This window comes from Thermobia domestica, chromosome 9 (assembly GCF_964235325.1).
Source record: "Thermobia domestica chromosome 9, izTheDome1.hap1.1, whole genome shotgun sequence".
In the NCBI taxonomy this organism is placed as follows: Eukaryota; Metazoa; Arthropoda; class Insecta; order Zygentoma; family Lepismatidae; genus Thermobia; species Thermobia domestica.
Genome location: NC_137462.1, coordinates 81718780 through 81735011, shown reverse-complemented (window position 1 = coordinate 81735011; position 16232 = coordinate 81718780). Strand labels below are relative to the sequence as shown.

The 16232-nt window shown below is 33.8% G+C and overlaps 1 protein-coding gene across 1 annotated transcript in view; it reads right to left on the bottom strand.

Annotated features, from left to right (window-relative positions):
- The window catches only part of LOC145694786 (metabotropic glutamate receptor 3-like), a 393182-nt gene extending 378940 nt beyond the window's left edge, over positions 1 to 14242 (bottom strand). Inside the window, exon 1 of the mRNA XM_081771423.1 lies at positions 13822 to 14242. The gene's annotated coding sequence lies outside the window, so the exon portion shown is untranslated. The remainder of the gene's footprint in view (positions 1 to 13821) is intronic.
- Between the last annotated feature and the right edge of the window lie 1990 nt (positions 14243 to 16232).

Genomic DNA, 16232 nt, shown 5'->3' with positions numbered 1-16232 from the left:
TTCGAGACATGTTTTAACTTACCTGGGGCACATACAGTTTATTATTTTTATTGTTTGTATAAGTAGATTGGTTATATTACTGTTAGGTGTTCTTAGTCCAGTGGTAAGTTGATCTAAACTATGTGAGCTTTCACCCATCACTCAAATACAATATTCCTGTGCCTCATCTGAGAAAAGTGAAAATTTTACTATATATACGTATCTCAATTACAGTGTTTTCATTTTAGCAGAAAATATTAGGGGGAAATTGTTATGAATAACACAATTCTATTTTATGCCCTGTCTCCGATAGTGGTATAGTTTACATAAGTAAATTGCATTTTTAACAAAGAAGAAAAAAGTTACGAATCGGGAAATTGAAAATAATTTTGTTTTGCCCAAAACGATTATATGTGAAAGTCGTATTAGAATATGTTTATTATCTCTTAGCAATGATGACAATTTCTATTGATACCTGACAGAATTATGTGACCAGTTATTTCGCCATCAGTAACAAAAGCGGAAAGCAAAAGAAAGGTAGACAGAGACAACCCAAAGAGATTATTTTCCAGCCGTTGCATTTTAAAATGCGTGAATATAGAAAGTTCTTTTTTATTGTTATATTATTAAAAATTGAGACTTTTTTGTCTCGCATTACGAATACGTGATCATGCAAAGTGTTTTATTGTACATTTATGTTTGGAAAGAAAATATTCGATTCTGTCACATTTCTTTTCATAAAGTGAAAGAGTCTATCTAGACATTTTCTTTTTTTTTCCCCCTAACGAAAATGGTGTAGAATAACATAATTGATTATTACAATGGTACAATTAGATTCTTCCTGACAATATTTTTGGCATTCCTAAACAGAAAGTGAAAACAAAACATCCTGTATCCGATGTTACATGCAAATTTACTATTACAATGTTGATTTATTTAGAATGTCAGCTTATATACATAAGATCATTTAGACTGGAATATTAATAATATAATAAGGGTGATAGCTCTTTGGAGAAAGTCGGCCAGGACTTTAGAGCAAAGATACTATTCCGACATTTGCCTGCTAAGATTGATTGACAACTATGGAGAAATCTCAATATGGATGCCCTACTGTTGACTGTGCACCTACGACGAAAATTCTTTTGTTCATATCATTGGAACAATTTTTGTATGCACAGTCTTGTCCACAATATCCTGACTACCTACACTTGAAACGACAATATTCTCACAATCGCAAGTAGTCGAAAATATTAGAGCTAATACTTCGATATGAACTAAAGATTGTAATTGACCAAAGAAAATTGATAATTGTTTGAAATTAAATCTTTCAATTTTAAATTCTTTAGGCTAAAGGTGACGGATGACTAATGAATGATTATGAAAGATTTAATGAATTGAGAATGTAGGAGGAAAAGGAGAACCTTAAGAGAACCCACGGATACGGTGTTGTCCACCACTAAAAACTCACATGATTTGGTATTGAGCCAGGGAGCCCACTCGTCAGAGGTAAACGATTTACCACTGGTTCTTCATCATACCTCGGAATTTGTTGCACAATTATTAGATAAGAAATGCATTTGAAATGGGACTGACGGTTCTACATTACGTTTTTTCTTACTTTGAGAACAAGGTTGTGGATTAGTGGTAAAGTGCAGACTCACTATTGATAGGGGGCACAGTGGTGACTCAGTGGTACAGCTCTTACCTCTGGTGTGTGGATTCGCTTCCTGGCCAAGAAAATTCCGTGGTGGACAACATCGGGTCCCTGGGTTTTCTCAAGGTACTCTCGTTTTCTCCTACATTCTTATTCCACCAATCATTTCATCAGCATTCACTTGCCTTAATCATCTGTTTCCCTTAGCCTGCGTAAGGGTAATCGTGGGACGTTAAACTGATATCTTTCATTTCATTTCAATTCAATTTTACTACAAGTCTTCCTTAATCTATAGAACATGATCATGGAACATGAAGCAAAATATATTGTTGTTTGGAGCTTAGCTTTTACTTTCTTTCTGTTCGAGGAGCCTACAAGAAAACGTGCGTTATAACTTAACGTGCAATCCGAACTCCGTGTATTCCCACCAAGGATTGAATCTGCGACTACCGGGCCAAAGAGGCTAGAATGTAGTTTATTTAGCCATTCGATTCCATATTTTGAGAATTCTTTTCTTAGATTCTACGAATAAGAATTAGTAGCGTAACCTAAATATGTAGGTCTATATATTTTTAAAAATATATGGTTTAACGGCGCTTCCATTGCATTTTCTGTCCAAACTGTCACAGAGAGAGAAAAAAAAGCAAAACGAAACAAAACACAGCTATATTAATAATTTGTTCACGATTCGCACGTAAAAAAAATTAAAAAAAATCTGATGTACTTGAGTGGTTGTTCCACTTTACACTCATCATTTCTTTGGGCATTACACTACGTTAGAGTTCTATATTGCTTTTTGTTTTACTTTCATGACAAAGGTGGGCTGAATCGACAAAAAATAAAATAAAATAAAAAAGAAAATGAAAGAGACAAAAAAGAAACACACAGACTATTCAACAGTTGGCCATGGTCAGTCAGTAGGCCTATATTGTGATGAATGAAACTAAACTTAATATGCTGTGACTTCCTCCTTGGCTGTCTGTCCCTGTATAACACTTTTGAATAATTTACATGCTTTTTTGCCTTTTAGAGCCACCGAGGAATGTAGGTCTTCAGCGTTATACTGAGGAAGAATATTATCCACAATCATAACAATTTTACGATTGCTTTTCCTTCCTGAATTATTTATCAACGGCAAACAGACTAAGAGAAGCGAAATTGACCACAGAAAACAATCTAACTGTATTTTTTTAAAATAAGGTATAGTTTGTAAAACAAATTAGTTTTTCGTAGTATAGTTATCATATTTTTGCCATTATAATACTATAGATATTTGTCTTAAAGACACCTCTCTACTATAGGAAGAGTGTTTCATTATAATTTTTTCGTCATGACGTCACTGTTTTTAATTTTATGGCTGCTAAGGTGTTGTTGAATAAACTTTTATAAAGGGCAAATATAATCATGTATGGGTCAAAATACACGCACAGTTTGTTATTTTCTGGAAGAAAAAGTAATTATTGTCCAGAAAAAGTCTTAATTCCCAGACACAGTGACCAAGCTACTCAGTCATGTATCAGTGGGTTTGAATTGACACGCATTACGCATTCGAAGTGTGAACTGGCTGAAACGTTCCAAAGAAGGGCCATATATACATAAATGACTACACTATACGATACGAACCATCGCCTTTACACTATATACCACGTTTTTATTTATTTATTTGTAGCTCACTATAGATTCCCATCCTAAAGCTGACAGAATAACAAGCCTGTTGAAAACATAAATCTTATTTCGTTAACACCCATGAAGTATTGTATATTTCAACATATACAGTTATACCGGCTTGATTGAATTATTGCCTACAATGATATAGACAAAACTGTATAGGAAATAATTAAAATGGATTATTACCCAAGTAAGAAAGTTTAGCTTAGCATCTTATTTACAATGAAGTTTGAAAATAATATAAAGGGGTATTCATTTCAACCCAGTACACTAGCAAATGATAATATTCTATACTGAAAACTACATAAAACAAAGACAAAAATATACATGTTTCCTTAGTTTGATACTATTAACAAAATAAGAATTAGTTCTTCCTGCTGTTTGGTTTGCAAGCTAAATACTGTACTAATCAGCGACGTCTTACATGCTCAGAATCAAAGAAATGCGATGTGTTTCCGAGTCACCGGCGTTCGAAATGTACATGCCAGTACATGATATGGCTCTTTTCTGTATCAGGTTTAAGATTTTACTTATTATAGTATTTTTTTCTTAACATGATTATTATTTTAACTATGCTTTCTGTCTTACTCTAATTTCATTTATTGTATTTTCAAGACATTCAATTTTGCATCAATATATGGGAGTTATTTAAATTTAGAAATAACTTATACTACGGTACTATGATCTGGCAATATCAGACAACATTCAAATAGAATTTTACGAAGTGTTGTTCTAGGGAGAAAAAGAACTTACGGTACGCAGATAATAATATTTAAAAAAAAAAGTTTTCCTAACGAGAATTTCAAACAAATCAGTTTCTTTTTATTTATTTTAGCAATTGAATCGCTGATTTGAGAAACGTTATAAGACAGCCATATGCCGAAAATGAGTTTACATGCAGCTCTGAGTATTGAAGGATAGTTACACCGTTGGGTTGTGATATGTCAGAAATCACGCTAATAATTCGTGCAATATCAAGCTGCAACAAGAGTCCCTGAGTTGAGAAACGTCACAAATGATTTACTTACGGCATTATTGATATTATTGACTTATGACGTTTCTCAAATCAGCGATTCAATATATAACTGATGTGTCCCGTCTTATGCTATTTCCAATATCATTGTGTGAAGAAATCAATTTTATCAGAAAAAAATAATCAATTAATATTAATCTGAACACCTCAATTTTTCCTTTGCCAACAAATATATGCAAACAAGAAGTTTCATCTTCAGAAGTAGTACAGATCTATAAATCAACAGTAATCTGAGCTAATAAATATGACAAAAAAAAATTACTGCAAATTCCAGTAATGTATTTCTTGACGCATATTAATGGCATGTAGAGAGTAAACTTTGCTGAGGAAAGTAAATATAAATAAACGTGGAGAGTGAAAGACTGTTATTAAGTGGAATATATATTGTATAAATCTTCTCACAGTACATTTAGAGCTAATTTTAGAATTCTGTTCCGCTTTAATTTTGATACAAAGATAGACTTGGCTTGATTTACAATTTCCACAAAGAAATGATCTTATATACATAAATAAATATTTATCTCTATATTCTAAGAGTCATATATCTAAAATACTGGTATGCGGATACTTTACTTTAAATCTTATTTATATTTCTGTACATTAATTAAAAATAATTATGTAACGTATATAAATATTTCTTGTTTCATGTTTTCGCAGAATACAAAGTAGATCATATATGATAATCATATGATAAGATCTTTTATTAAGGAGTTCGGTTTATCAAAAAGCTCCTGTGGGCCAAATGTCACGAAATAATTATAACTAGAGACCGGATGTTTAGGCATTAAAAATCTGGAAAATAGGCAGGCAAATAGGCACTTAAAATTTAAAAAATAGGCAATAAAATAGGCACTAAAATGTAATTCAAAATAATGAAGACAAATATTCAATGCAATTAAAAAATAGATTAAAGTCACATAATATTCAAAGAATATAGAACATACTTGTTTGTTAATATTTTCTTTCACTGTACATATAAAAGCGAAGTTTGATATGCATTCTATATATATATATATATATATATATATATATACTGTATATGTGTGTGTGTTATTTACATTGTATATTTTCCCAATAAAGGCTTATTTTGAAGAAAATGCGCGAAATAGGCAACATTAGGCACTAAAGAATTATTTAGGCAGTAAGGGGCGAAATAGGCAAAATAGGCAAAATAAAATTGGCTTAAATGGAAACTATAACCCCCATATAAAGTTTAAAACGTTACTTTTGATCATATCTTTAATATTAAAGAATAGGCATTTTGCCTAACATCCGGTCTCTAGTTATAACTATAAATAACTTTTCTTTTTAAATCATTAGTTTCCATTGATATTTCACAGACTTAAAGCTCAAAGATAGGAGATTGTTTAAACTGTGTGGAATATATAATCTCAGGTAGGTGTCCGCCATTATTGGCTTCACAGCTACGAGCCCAATGTATAGCACATGATTCATGACAAGATTCAACACTTCTGCTCTAAGTACCTTATTTCTCCACCAAAGTTGTCCTTGAGCTGCTGTATTGTTTGCAGTTGGTTTACATGCACTTCGTCTTTCAGATAGCCCGAAAATAAATAATTAAGCGGAGTGAGAGGTGATGACCAATGTTGGCCCGTTCAGACGAGTTCAGACGAAAACATCAAACGAGTGCAAGACAGTGTTTGCCCATAATAGCGGACAACACCTACCTGAGATTATATTCCACACACATAAATGTAAATAATCTCCCATCCTTAGTCTTTAAGTCTGTGAAATATCAATGGAAACTAATGATAAATATTTTTTTTAAGTTATTCACAGTTATAATCTCTTCGTGACTTTTGTCCCACCCTGTACATTTCCTCTGTCTGTCCAGAAGATACAAAATGTCAAGAACAATTTGATGGATCGCCCTCAGTTTTTGTCAGGATGTAAACGGTCAAGAGTTAGGAATGTAGTTTGTTGATAAATGTGATAGTTGAGCCAAAAGTAGTAGAAATCAACGTTGACCACTTTAGAGCATGAAGGGTAATAGATAACTAGAAGCGGTATCATGCGATCTATTAAGTGTCCCAATAATACAGTTCACCTCCAGTCTTAATTCTACTAAAACAGGAAGTGGTAGAAATCCACGACAACTTCCGGTTTCAATATTGATCCACAATAGATTGGTTTGGTTTGATTTAGTTTAACGTCCCACAGTTATAGTTGCTAGGCCAAAGAAGACGTGGATCTATTGATTATAGTGGAATCCGAACTACTTTGGTCGTCCAACTGTACCCCCCACCCCCGGAAATCGAACCTGGGACTACGCGAACCGAAGTCAAGCGTGCTAGCTACTAGACCAAGCAGGGATTCTTGATCTACATAGAGCTAAAAAGATAAGAGAGAGCGACAATCTTTATTTTTTATTGAGGGGGGAGGGGTCGATTTAGCGTTCTAAGGATAGGAACCATCTTCTCTCTTAACCAACCCTCTATTCAAATCGGAAATGGTTGAAGTCAACCACTTCCGGTTTAACGTTGATCATTATATAATAAAAGACGGCAATAAATAGCGAGAAGCTGTTTTCTGTAATCTATTAAGCGCCCCAAGAATATATCCCAATTCCACTCTAATGTCTCTAGTAAAACCGGAAATGGTAAAAATCTACAACCACTTTCGATTTTAACATTAACTGAGAAAATATCACACGTCATACAAGTCAAGCCCTTTCACGTGATGTATGATACATTCATAAGAAGCAGTTTCTATGAAGTGAAATATAAATATTTTTCAGTGATGGTTTACTTAAGAATTTTCAAAATAATGTGTTAGTTGTTATTTTTAATAACCGAAATTCCTTACGCCTTATGAATCACAAATCTTATTATATAATAACAAATATGAAGATTAATATTTTAATATCTGGTATTCAACTTAGTTTTGGGTTTGAAGATTCAATCAGCGCAACTTTATGTACAAAACTTTCGAATTTAATTTGAAAATTATTTATATTCACATGTAAAATTAAAAAGAAAAAAATCTATTCTTCCTATGACCATACAATGTAGCTTTTGAATTTATTTATTGAACGTAATGACTTAAATACAGCATTACACAATGTTGAATACCTGCCAGGCCGGTATCCAGCCCAAAAATGTAGAGGGGGCACGATCCAACCATATTATAGTTTATCCCCATATTATAGTTCATTAGCAAGCCTGCCATTAAATAACTCAAACTAGAAATCCAATTTACCGAACAAAATAACGTTTGTTCAAAAATAATAAGTGCGTAACAGTTTCGCCAATATGTTCAGTTAGTTGGCGAAACTGTTACGCATTTATTATTTTTAAATAAACGTTGCTTTGTTCAGTGAATTGTGTTTCTAGTTTAAGTTACCCGTATCAACATTGGTTTTTCAACCCATTACTTTATGTAGGAAATTATCTTTGTGTTTCCTTTGCAATAAACTAGAATTTTAATTGTTTCTTCTGTAAATCTATGTCTTTTACGCCGTGAAAATTATAGGCATTTATTCCGAAGTTGGGCGTCCGCTTTCGCCACGTTTTTTTCGCTGTTATCTCCTTTGCACACTTTGTGCAATTTGTTATTAGGTTTATTAATCCCTGCTCTTCACAAACTTTTAAAAGATTTTGCACGTTATCAACGTATTGCTTCACAAATGTTAAAACTGTTAGTTCATTGCTCTTGTACATTCGCCATGTTGATAACAAATGCTCGTTTCTTTCCCATAATGCAACTGTTCGGTTACCTTGCGCCAAGTAGTTCCCTCCGCTCGCCGTATAGTCCCATGTTTATAGCCGCTTATATATATAACAAATAAACAGATTTTTCGAGACTCTTATATATTATCAAGCAGACAAACGATCAAATTATCCATATCTTTCCTGTAAATTTTAAAAATTTTGCTGGAAACAGACGCCCAACTTTAGAACTTAACCCAAATTATATGTTATGTGTATATAATTTTAATGTGTAATAATTAAATATAATTTCATTTATACAAAATTAAAATTCATTCATTTTGAAACAAAGCAAGGGCTATTTAACTGGATTTTATAGAAGAAATTAGTGAAATCAAAAAATTTCAGTTCATTTAAAAGACGACAGAAAAAAATTCCTCGTAAAATCAATGAAATGAAAATAAAATGGCATACATACTCAACACTGTTAAGTGATGTTACATTTGATTTATAACAATACAATATCAAGTAGATAAAATTAGAAATATAATATTAGAAATATGTGAAATAATAATAATAATAATAATAATAATAATAATAATAATAATAATAATAATAATAATAATAATAATAATAATAATAATAATAATAATAATAATAATAAAAGTCGGTTGAAAAATCATAGCTGGAGCTCTATAAAATTTTCGTTCTGTTCCTTTCTATGTAAAAGTGTCATTTGAATGTGCATAAATTAGGAGATGAGACTCAAAAAGAAGAATGGAGACTAGAATGATGATTTGATATGTCGGTACTACCTCTTCTCGCAGTTGGCTTCTTCATGATATGGCTCAGTAGGAGAGCGCTCATCTCTTATGCATGACGTCCCTGATTCGATCCCCGACCAAATAAGTTTGTGGTGGAAACATTGTGTCCGTAGGTTTTCTAGTATTCCAGTTTCTCATTCCACCAATTCTTACATCATCAATCATCTTAATCATCGTCTCCCTTAGTCTAAAAAGCATAACCCCGTGGGACTATAACCAAAAATAGTATAAAATTATATTTTAAATTCTATTTGGTTTCGACCTCGCTGCTGAAAGGGACGTTAAACTCAAAATCAACTCAACTCTATTTGGATTCGATCTCATGACACCTTTAAAATGTCACATCCACAGTCAATCACCGTGTTAAGAAAAAAAAAAACACTTTCCTAAGAATTTTTGATTTGTATATTCCTGAGCAATGCCTATAATATACTTAAGTATCATGTGGTTCCTAATACGTTGCATGTGAAGTTACTATTTGGCCGGTATTTTACAGGCATACCGGTACTTTTGTCAGGTTCAACTAAATATTTCAAGGTTTACAAATACAGTTATTCTTAATCTGTTTTGAGGATTATGAGGGAAAGCCAGTAATTTTAATTTTTAGAGTTGGAAATGTTTTCCAAACTCTATGGTCCTTTTCGTCTTTTTTTACTGACAAAATTTCAATTTTTGTTTGTTTTATTGATTGATTACAATTTAATATCTGTCTCATGAGATATTGATCTGAATCATGTATTCCTACTGGAAATCGAATTTGGAACTCCTGTATCAAAGATGAGAACGCGAGCAATTTCACCAACGTAAAACCGTTTTAATTTAACGAGATTTCGGTTAATTATTTAAAATAATTCAAATTTTTAACATGTTTACACAATATATCCTCCTTAACTTGTTATCATCACTTCCTTTGATATACATTCACCAAGTTATCAATAGAATAAATTCTGCTTTTCGAACGAAAGAAAAAAATGTGTTTACAAGAGAGAGAAACATATCTTGTATAGCCTTAAGATAATTTCAGACTTTGGAAAAGGAAATTCGATAGAGGATCATTTACTGTATGAACATACAACAACAATACCTCGCGTCGAGGTAAGATTTTAACGCTCTGATTGATGTATAACTGACTGTCATTGTTGTGAAGCAAAATAACTGAAGGATGACAAAACATAACAAAGCGGTTTTTGAACGAAATGTGGAATATATATAAGAAAATATATTTGATTCTTGCTCTTAATAAATATTAATATTATCCAAGTATTTGAAAGACAAAACTTTGAATAAATCTTAATAATGGTTAAGCATATAACAAGGATTCAAAACGATATTACGTTAAACAAAGTACTCTTTAGAACATGCAAGTTCCTGAGACATAGAGTCATAAAATTGATGCCAATTTTCCGTAATATTTAGAATAAAATTAGTTTGCGATTTTTGGTTGGTAACACTTTTCAGCCTACAGAAGTTGTGTCCCACAATGGCTATCTTAACCTGTGAGCTGTACTAAACTGAACCTATCCTGGACATATCTTGTTATAACAACAAATGCACCATTCTGATTGCGTATTGTTCAATTTCTCATCAAGATTGATTAATGTGAGCCAGTATGTGTTATTAATGTGCAGCGTCTTCGCGCGAAACTACGATATCAAGCAGCAGTTGAATCTTGCCGGAAATTCCATCGATAAATAAATAAATTTCATCTCTACAGCAGTGGCGGATCTAGAAAGCAAAAACTGGGGGGAGGGACCAGAATCCAAACTATCATAGATGTCACATAAGTTTACCAGAAACTTTGAAAATATGTAAATAATAACTTAAATTATTTTTGTCACTCAAAACTGGAGGCCTAGGGCCCCAGGCCCCGGACTAGATCCGCCCCTGCTCTAGAAGCTAAAACAAGAAAGTTTCACTCATTAAGTTTTAACGATATCTTTTTAAACTTATATGACTTCTCTCAAGAGTCGCCTCTGAGATCAAATGATACAGAAGCTCAGACGATACGATTCCAAAAACAGACTATGCTACTAAGTTTTGTTCAACATTCTAGGTATATTAGAATTAACGCTATAGTTCTTTCTCTAATGTAGCTTAAAATATGTTTAACTGCATCATCGATAATATGATAGGAAGTCGTAAGTGAACTTGCGATTTGTCTGTATCAACGACGTTCCAAATATGTAATTGGAAGAGGGATGTTTATGGTTAAAGATTATGACCAATCTAGCTTGAAAGCTGTTGTTAACTTTTTAAAAAAATGCAATTTTCTGCGAATTTTAAATTTACTTTTTAAAAATAATTTCAGAATCGATAACATTCGGATACCTTTTAATTAAAAAATACAAAGCCGGAACTTAGTATCGTGCGAAGAGAACATGGAACAATGTCTTTTTTCTTTATTTGAGAATGCACCTAATGGTTTCAGATAGTTCTGACGGTAAACCAATCTTGTATTTGGGTGTGTCTATCTTTATTGGATAGATGTATCTATTTTATCTTATTTATTGACTTGTCAGTTATTTAATCATTTATTTGTCTATCTCACCACCTATATTTTGTGTTATTGTCGCCTAATTTACCGGCAGTAAAGTTGTTGATATACTATCACTACTGTTTTGTGGTAGGAAAACCCATATAAGATCTGTTACATACACATAAAAATCAATTGCAGTGTCTCGAGTGCTTCGAGGGGACTCTACGTGTGTTTTGTACAGATATGGTCCTTAGTTCAATCTTCAGTTAGAGTGGTTCGGATACTTACGTTCAACTATAGGCCCAGTCTCATATAGTTTTGATGCTGAAGGGAGATGTACATACAAATATTAAATAATACTACTAATAATGTTTTCAACTGTACAAGTACTAAACAAAAAAAAGTTGTGTTACTTGGTGGTTTGAAATATTGCCAGACGTTTTCTGTAGTGCTACGTATTTCTTAAATCTTTAAGAGTAAAATTATATTATGAGAAAAAAAAACTCAGTCTCTTTTTCATGTATCATTGTATCATTGATATAAGTAGTTCATTTTCTTATTTATTTATTTACTTTCTGTGCTGTATTATTTAAATTCCTCTTAGTGCGTAGCTTTCGGATTACAATAAATTCAACTACGATTTCAAGAGAAATTTGATGTATTCAAAAACTCAAGGTGAATTTTAAACCTTACACAGCAAGATAAATCGACATTTTAAATACTTCTTTAAACTTTCTGGTGTTACAGCCTACAAAGATCAGCACAACGACTCTCATCGAGGTTGTTTCTGGCTTATAGACGAGTTCTCTACACTACAATTCAGATAGGAGCACGATTGTCTCATGATTTTGTGTTCAACAACGAAAATTATGTACTTTCAGTAATATTGAACCCGAGACCACATGTGTCAAACACACGCACATGAACTATTTCGGCGAGCTAACTTATGGGTGTATGGTTAGAGCACACACGTTTGTAGTGGGGAGACTCGGGTTCGATGTACTAGGCCCACGTACTATAAAACCTGAGCATTGAAAAGAACACTAAACTTCAAATCAACCTAGTAACTATTTCGTTAGCCAGAATACGGGGAATTAGGAATTAGATTCCTCGGCTTTCGGCATCTATGACCATGTTAGCCCATCGCGTCACGTATGAGGGGTGACGTCACTCGGCGAAAGCAAAAAAAAAAAAGGATTGGGGAAGGAAGGAAGCGGCCTGGGACCTGTATCCCAGGTACCATCCCGGTATTTGCCTGGTGAATGAGGAAAACCCAGGAAAAACTCACTCAGAATGGCTAGCCTGAAAAGGCTTTTATACTTTTTCGACCGAGTGTCCCCGCTGGGAATCGAACTGGGACCGCTCGCATCAAAGACGAGAGTGTTAGCGACTACGCTACGCGGAGCCACAGCCAGAATACGAACTACTTCTTTATCTATAAAACATATTCAGGAAAACCATAAACTTAGATGGATGGCTTTATTTTGAAATCGTCATCTTCTACATGTGATTAAAGAGTAAAGAATATATAATGAAGCAGGGTGTTGGGTGCTCTTTTAAAGTGAAAGCGAAAATACCCCATTACCTTCAACATTGATAGAAACAACAGATGAGGTCAAAATAACCTTGTTATAAACACACGTAATCCCACCCACATACTGTTTATAAACATGCAATTTTGAGTCCCACTTTATTCTAGGCCATCTTAAAAGCGATGCAACAAACTTGCATATCTTAATATACACATACTAAATAATACTGCAAGCTATTGGAGTAATGGCGTTCGTCTGAATTTACGCCGTAATATAGCAGACTTTATTATTGTGATTAGAAAGAAAAAAATGTTCTTAAACACTCATTTTTAGAAAAGGGAAACTAATAAAATTTGCTCGGTATAAGTAAGTTTATCCTTTAATTACAAGGAAATAGGTTGAAAACTAGAAGTCGATCATTCTTATATTTGTCATACTTTGGTGAAATTCTGTTTTAGTATACTTGATACTTCTTTTTGCCTCATAACGAGAACATCACATACATGAAGCTTAGAAAGTAAAACTAATTTCTTGCAGAATTACGAAAATGAATTGTTTTATTATTGGGCGTGTTTGCTTAGCTTTCGGTAAGGTAATTCAGAAATCCAGTGTTCAGTGTTACTCATCCATTATGAGTATTAACTATAAGAAAAAGTTTGTGTATACCAACACTAATGTGTACACTAGTTTTAAGGTCCAAGTTTGATTCCGACAGTAGTTTTAGTTCTACTCAGACTTAACCAAAGTAATAATTAAAATTTTACACTATTGCGAGTAACTAATTGTAACGAATTATTTACCATAAATTACTCGAATGTATTGTCACATATATTGCCAAAATTATTAATATAATATTTAAAGACTAGGTTAAATTTCACTATTTACCTTGCACAAGATGAAACAATACAACGAAAAACTGAAATAGACTTCTGATAAAGTAATTAAAAAAAATAATAATAATTTGATTATTAAAAACCTGCTACTTACCTATATTTCCAATCCACTTATTCACAACACTCAAGCACAGTCATTAGTGTCATACACAGTACAAACTTAGGAATGTATTCTAAAACATACACTGTCATGTCATATTTATTAAGTTTTATTTACACAAATCGGCACAATCTCGAAATAATTGTTTGACTTTTTTAATAGTGGTTCTCGATGAAATTATTTTACATTGCTTCAGAAAAACGAAACTATATAATAGTCATCATATATTGCAAGTTTAAAAAATCCATACCACACTTACATGGAAACACACTAAAAAGCACTACAACACGCAAATAAACATTACTGGGAATAAAGTATTCCCACTACCAAACACAACCGCGCGCGCCACGCGTCTGGTCTGCTGGAAGCGAAACAAAATCTTGTCCAGTCGTAGCCACAACAGAAACAATCTTCCCCGTCGTCTGCACTCTGAAAGCCGCCACTCACAGCACCAGTTGATAGATGCGCGTGCGCGGTTGGTCCGTGTGCATCACTGTAGTGTAGACGAATCGTAATTGCACTGTTGCCACTTTTATTTTTAACAGGTGCATTCTTTAATTCTTTGAAGCTTCTTTTTATTTAAAAAACATTCATGAATGAAATTAAAAGTATGAGTAATTAAAAATATTTCCTCAGACTAATATGATGCAGAACAATGAAAATTCATTTTCTCAAAATTAAATGATGTGGAATATCGTATTTGGTCTAGGAATTAATTCGTGCGGTTGGTACGCACACATTGAAGCTGTAGTACAAACACAAAATACATAAATACCTTAAGAAAAATATTGTCCATCGCTAGCCACCACTTTCGCCCATCTGTCAGGCAATGTACGGATTCCGTGGCGAAAGAAGTCCTCATCCTTGGAAGCGATCCAGTCAGAGACCCATGTTTCGATATCTTCTGAAGAAGTAAACCGCTGTCCAATCAAATCGTTGTTCATGCAATCGAACAAGTAGTAGTCCGAAGGAGCAACGTCTGGTGAATACGGTGGGTGGGGTAAAACTTACCATCCGACATTTTCTAAATAGGTTTTGACCGGTTTTGCGACATGTGGGCGAGCGTTATCATGTTGAACAATAAGTTTATCATGTCTGTTCTCCCTTCTGGTCGTGTTCTGGCCAGAGCTTGCTTCAAACGCATTAATTGTCGTCGATAACGTTCTCCATTCATAGTTTCACCCGGTTGCAGCAGCTCATAGTACACCACACCTTTCATATCCCACCATATGCACAGCATAACCTTTGCACAGTGAATATCTCGTTTTGGTTCTGATGGACCTGGTTCACCTGGTTTCACCCAGGCCTTTTTTCGTTTAGGGTTCTCGTAATGGATCCACTTCTCATCACCCGTAATAATTCGATGCAGAAACCCCTTTCTGCTCTGTCGTTGAAGCAGCAATTCGCAAATGGTTTTTCGTCTTTCAACGTCTCTGTCTTTCAATTCATGTGGAACCCAATGTGACATCTTTTGAATCATTCCCATGGCTTTCAAGCGTTTGGAGACTGTTGTTTGATCAACGCCTAATGCTGCTGCAAGTTGTTCCTGCGTTTGACACGAATCCTGCTCGAGCAATGCTGTCAATTCTTCGTCTTGAAATTTTTTTGGCTGTCCAGCTCGCTCTTGGTCTGCCAAGCCGAAATCACCACTTCTAAACCGTGCAAACCACTTCTGACACGTTCGCTCAGCTAGAGCATGGTCACCATACACTTCCACCAAAATACGATGACTTTCAGTCGCACTTTTCTGCATGTTAAAGTAATGCAGCAGGACACCCCGCAAAAACACTTTATCAGGCACAAATCGCGCCATGTTCACTTAACTACAAACTGGTGTTGTTGACGCTTTAATCCACTGCCCTATACTACGAACGATACGCGATGACAGGGGTTTGCAACACATGTGTGGATACACGGAACTGTGGGACGCTCCGTTCGTTGCGCCATCTCTTGTCCACCCGCACGAATTAATTCCTAGACCAAATAAAACATTTTCTCAAAGCAAAGTCACAGACATCATATAGTATATATAAATTTCTTATTATTATGAAAAGGAGAGTGAATGCCTAAAATCCTCAAACAAAAATATGCCATCTCCTTCAGATGAACATAATATCTGCTAATTTATTAAACTGAACAGACTCACAAACTCAAACCAATCTTTTAATGAATGCATTAATATTTCACTTCGGTTTAATTTAATAAGTTGGAACTATAATAATGATTTACCTATCGCTAAGTACTACGTAGGAAGGTTTCGGGAGGAATCCAAAGTTCTTTTTTTTTGGGGGGGGGGGGCAAATTTAATATGAGGATAAATTATATTAAAAATTTTGTAAAATGGTCCCTAAAATTAGACTAATTTTCTAAATACAATGAAGAATGTTAACAAATACAGAAGGTGA